This window comes from Pogoniulus pusillus, chromosome 3, assembly GCF_015220805.1.
Source record: "Pogoniulus pusillus isolate bPogPus1 chromosome 3, bPogPus1.pri, whole genome shotgun sequence".
NCBI lineage: Eukaryota > Metazoa > Chordata > Aves > Piciformes > Lybiidae > Pogoniulus > Pogoniulus pusillus.
In genome coordinates, this window is record NC_087266.1 from 35,868,754 (window position 1) to 35,874,753 (window position 6,000).

Sequence of the window (6,000 nt, forward strand, 5' to 3'; positions counted from 1 at the left end):
CTATGGGAATAGAGAAGAAAGCATTAGCAATGTCTATGGTTGCATACCATTTAGCCTCCTTCAATTCCAGCTCGTACTGGAGTTCCAGCATGTCTGGCACAGCTGCACTCATGGGTGGCGTCACCTCGTTGAGGGCACGAAAGTCAACTGTCAGTCTCCAGTCGCCCGTAGGTTTGCGCACAGGCCAGATGGGACTGTTGAAAGGTGAATGAGCTTTCTCGATGACAGCCTGACTCTCCAATTGACGAATCAGCTGATGAATGGGCAACAAAGAGTCACGGTTAGTTCTGTACTGCCTATGATGAACAGTTTGAGTTGCAATTGGCACTTCCAGGTCCTCTATGTCATGATGTCCCACAACTGCAGATTCATCAGAAAGTTCAGGCCTAATGGACAATTTCAATTTATCATCCTCAATCTCTACAGATGCTATTCCAAAAGCCCATTTATGACCCTTAGGATCTTTGAAACAACCTTGTCTCAAAAAGTCAATTCCCAAAATGCAAGGCGCATCAGGACCAGTTACAATAGTATGTGTCTTCCACTCTTTACCAGTTAAACTGATCTCAGCCTGTATCTTAGTTAACTCTTGAGATCCACCAGTGATTCCAAAGATAGAAATGGACTCTGTCCCTTTGCAATTAGATGGCAATAAAGTACACTGAGCACCTGTGTCAACTAAAGCCCTGTATTTCCGAACTCTTGAACTGCCAGGCCACCTAATGAATACATTCCAATAGATTCGGTTCTCTCCACTATCCCTTTCCTCCTCCTGGCTGGAGGCAGGGCACCCCTAATGCTGAACATGGCATGTAGGGTGTACACAGTGATTGGTGTTGTTGTGAGAGGAACTGCAACTGTTGGAACAATTGCAGTTGCTCTCAGGAGCTGAAGAAGTGACAGCTACCTTTCGGGCATTACTGCCTCTGTTTCTGCCACTCTGCAGATCCCTGACTCTCTTTGAAAGAGCTGAAGTAGGTTTACCATCCCATTTGTTCATGTTCTCACCATATTTGTCACGCAGAAGTATCCACAGTGACGCACGTGATTGCTGCTGTCTGGGTGGAATTTGTCTCCTCCTGGGCTGGAATTGCCTTGCAGGAGGTGGGCGTCTGTTCCTGACTGCAGAAACATGCACCCATTCAGATGATGCAGGAACGGTATCTTTTACCAGATTTTTGAGATCCTCCTTCAGTTCTTTCATGGTATTCTCAAAACCATCTTTCATGCTCTTTATTTCAGAAGTCATAGTTTTTATGGCACAGATTATACCAGAATGTGACAAGCTGTCCTCTATCTGCCTGAGCTGGTCAGTGAATTCACCAACAGTGAAAGATCTTCCATTATCACTCCTTGCTAGGAACTTGCTGGCCAAGATGTTAGCATAGGATGAAGGAGCAAGCTTAATAAGCTTCTTCATGAGACCTGTTCCCAAAGGAATATCATCAGGCTCATGAGTGCCATGATCTCCATAAAGCACTTCCTTCACAGCAAACTCCTTCAGAAGCTTAATTCCCTGCTCAACGGTGTTCCACTTCTTGGCAGCCCATGGCAAATCATCTCGGGAAGGATATCTCATAGCCACAGCCAACAAAAGGCGTGTCCACAAGCTAACCCTACCAAGAGGACTTGCCAGGTGTTTGTCCACTCCACTCTCCTTAGTGAGTGGTCCCAGCTGCTTGGCAGACTTGTCTCCTACCTGCAGAGCATTAGCACCAATGCCACGGCATCTCACTAGCCAGCTTAGGATTGGCTCGCCTGATTCCCTTGTGTATTCCTTCCTAACTTCCCTGACCTCTCTGAGTGGATCCTTGGAGCCTTGGATGTCATCTTCCTCCTCTTCTTCCTGTTGTTCTGGTGGTGCCGGGCCTAACACAATCTTCCTCATAGCATTCCTAAACTCATTGGAACCATCCTCTCTCCTGGCAGCTAACCTCACAGCACTCCTCTCACTTGAGTATTGTTGTCTCAGCACATCTACAAGGTCTCGCAGACTAACTGCCTCCTCTTCCTCCTCTTGCTGCTGATCACCAGAGGTCCCATCTCTTACATCCTCCTGCGAACCACTCTTTGTCTTAGCTTTTGCCTTAGCAGGTGCCAGAAGGGCCTGAGCAGCAACAGACTTGGATGTGTCTGCTGGAGGATTTGAATCTTTAGGAGTCTGACTTGGAGCATTTGAATTATTGGAGGTCTGACTTGGAGCATTTGTATCCTTAGGGGTCTGACCTGGAGCTTGTGAGTTCAAGTCTGCCTTGCTTTTAACAGGAGGATTTTGGTTCTGGTCTGCTGGCTGGGGGTTCGAATTAGCTGAGCTGGTGTCATTAGGATTTGGACTGACTGGGCTAGCGTTACTAGCACTAGTAGTATTATTAGCATTAGTGGGATTATTTGCCTGTCCTCCTGGGATGCCTGCCAACCCTGACTTGTTTTCATTTTTGCTAGGAACATTCTGATTTTGGGTATTTGCCTGTGCTCCTGAGGCTCCTGCTGAACTCTGCGGCCTGTTTTGGTTATCCTTATCATTGTTTACGTTAGTGGCGGGAACGCTGGCTGTGTTCCCAGAACCTACAGAGGAGGGTGGAGAGGCTGGCAAGGGGGAAGCCGATAACTGTGTTCCCTTGTTTTGCTGTGAAAGAGACTGCTTCTGAGACACAGAATTTTTCCTAGCTCTTACAGAAACTGGTTTTGAATTTTTCACAAATAATGCCAAAATTAATATGAAATTTAAAACTACAAGAGCCAGTATAATGCCCAGCAACCATGCCATGCTCTGTTTCGAGTAGCAATCCTTGCAGGGATTTGGCATTTCAGTTTGGGGCTGGATGACCCTCATGAGAGCAGTAGATAAAGCAGACTCTCGATTGATTGTAACATTATTGACAAAAACTCTTGTAATATCACTAGTAATATTCTCAGTGACACTAAAACCAGCATAACCAAGAATAAAATCACCCCAGCTCCAGAACATGTTTGAAAGCTTAACTTTAGCCTTCTTAAAAACTACATGAAGTAAGAAATAACCAATTTGATCTTTGATCCAGTTGTACACAAAAAACCAGAAAACAGGCCACACAGCAATCCCCACCAAGTACAATAGCTGCTTGATTAGCTTCATCTTAATTCCCAGAGCTAATTTCCACTCACTGAAATCTCTAGCCCCACGTTGGGCGCCAATTAAAAATGTGATGGTTTGGGGGTTACCCCGCCCCCCCACACTTTTGAATTTGCCCCAGCTAACTCAGACGGCCTCTGGGAATATAGATGAAGCAATTTATTTACAGCTAGCAGAATTTACAAGCAGCTATTTACAATATATACAGTTATATACAATTATATACAGAAATATACAAAGGATAAACAATATGAAAGCACAACTCCCCTCCCAGAAACCTGAGTCCCCAGGAGGGGCTCTCAAACCACCCCAACACCTCCCCCCGGCCCTCTCAACCTTACCCCAGTTCTCAGGAAGAATAGAGGTGCAGCCAAGAGGTTAGGGAGCAAGGTTAGTAGGAGCAGGGTTAATGAGATGTGACCAGGTCTAAGGCAAAAGCAAGAGAGAGAAACAAAAATGGAGAAAAAGTCTTTCTTCTTCCCAGAGTTCTCAGCGTGACTGTGAGAGAAGTAGACACAATTGTTTTTCATTTCACTGCCCATTATCTAGTTCTTCTACCAAAACATTCCAGCTTGCTTCAAACTAGCACAATGACGAATCTGGTGAGAGGCCTGGAACACAAATCCTATGAGGAGACATTGAGGAAGCTAGGGTTGTTTAGCCTGGAGCAGAGGATGCTCAGGAGTGACCTCATTGCTGTCTACAACTACCTGAAGGGAGGCTGTAGGTAGGTGGGGGTTGATCTCTTCTGCCAGGCAACCAGCAACAGAAAAATGAGACACAGTCTCAACTCATGCTGGAGGAGGTATAGGCTGGTTAGGTGGAAGTTCTTCCCAGAGAGAGTGATTTGCCATTGGAATGGGCTGCCCGGAGAGGTGGTGGAGTCGCCATCCCTGGAGGTGTTCAAGCAAAGCCTGGCTGAGGCACTTGGTGCCGTGGTCTAGTTGATTGGCCAGGGCTGGTTGATAGGTTGGACTGGATGATCTTGGAGGTCTCTTCTGACCTGGTTGATTCTATGATTCTATGATCTATGATTTCTGAGTTGAGATAAAAAGAGTTTTTCTATGAATGAGATAATATAAAGCACAATTACCTTAGACAGTGAGTAACTGAGAAAACTTGATCTAAAGCCTTCCAGTGGAACTCTTTCATGCCACAGACTCTCTTCTTAAATTCTTTCAAACTGTTGCTAAATTCCTGATTTCTTATACATAGTCATTCTGTAATTTAATTCGCAACCGCATACAAAGAACTTACGTGGGGTAGTTGTAAATAAGTTTGGGGAGGGGGATTTCTAGTGTTTATAATATTAAATCTTTTAAACTTTTTAAAAAACTCGGCCTCATATTTCATTCCCCCAAAAACCCAGACAAACTCCTCTTTGACAAAGCAATAAGTATAAAATAATTTTAATGACAAACAGTAAATGAGGACAGTCTTTCAGCTGTTTCCGTGGACCTAGAAATTAAAGTGAAACCAATGAATTTAAAAACATTCTTTGACAGGCTGTTGCTTGCATGTAAGGAGTGGTCTGAAAAGCATTATCTGTGTCATCATTGTCATCAGGTATCAGGACCCCCTTAACTCAAGGATTTGACTGGATGTCAGGCTAACATCTTAGCAAAGGTACTGCAGAGACCTACACCATAATAAGTTACTAATTAAGTTACCGATCCTGCACAATGCAATCTAGTATAGATGTAGGCTTCCCTGGGAAGAAGCCAGTCGGGTGCAAATGGTCCATATCTGCCACCTGTGACGAATGGTTTCACTGTTTAAGCCCATTGCTTCAGAATGAAGAATAGAACTGCTGTCATAAGAGATGGATGTCCTGGTGTTGCTAAGGAAACCATGAACTCAAGTGAACTTTGCTCATTATAATGCCATTATAACATGAAAACACACCTCCTGCCCTCAGGCTACCAACCTCCAAAGCTTGTCATGGATTGGGCACACCTCCTTAGGCCCAGACCATGCCTTGGTCACTCCTCCTTGAGTGTGTGTGTAAGACTTACTCGTGGTGGGTATGAGGGGCAGAGAGAGGCAGAGTTCAGTCATCAGCAGATGTGAAATCAGATATAAAATAGGAGAGAACTTTCCTTTTCAATAAGAAGAAGAGGTCTTACAACAAGAAGAAAGAAGGCTACAACAAGAAGAAAGAAGGCTACAACAAGAATAAGAAAAGAACAACAGCAGGACAGGACCCTGGGACCAGAGAGATATCTTTGGGACCTTTACGTTTTTGATAGCTATAGACCTCTTTCCCTTTTCACTTTTCCCCTTTTCTCCTCTCACTATTCTCTACCTTCTATGGTCAAACAATAAAGTTTTACTGCTTATTGAAGTAAATCCCTTTGGCGTAAGTCGCCTGTGTTTTGCACTTTGAGATCACATTAATGAATCACCATGAGTCCACTGTGACACTGCATCAGCAAGAATGACCTTACACTTTTCCCCCCTCTGTTTAATGATTACAGTTTTTTTTATATGACTTGATGTTATGTAGCCTGAAGGAAATCAGAGCAAAGAAATGAAACAACCCAGGTATGCTTTGGAGGACACACTGATATTTGAGAAGACCTTAACTTTGCTTGCTATCACAGTCTGGCTGCCTTAAGGACCTAGAACTGTATATTTTGTTTTGGAAGCAAATTCTCCAGTTTTTATGTTGTTACATAACAGAGCAATGTGCTCTTGCCGCCAAGAATGCCAATGCCATTCTGAGTTGTATCAGAAGGGGTGTGATTAGTAGCTTGAAAGACATTCTCCTCCTCCTCTACTCTGCCCTAGTGGGGCTGCATCTGGAATACTGTGTCCAGTGCTGGGCCCTTCACTTCAGGAAGGACATAGAACTGCTTGAAAGAGTCCAGTACAGAGCCATCAAAATG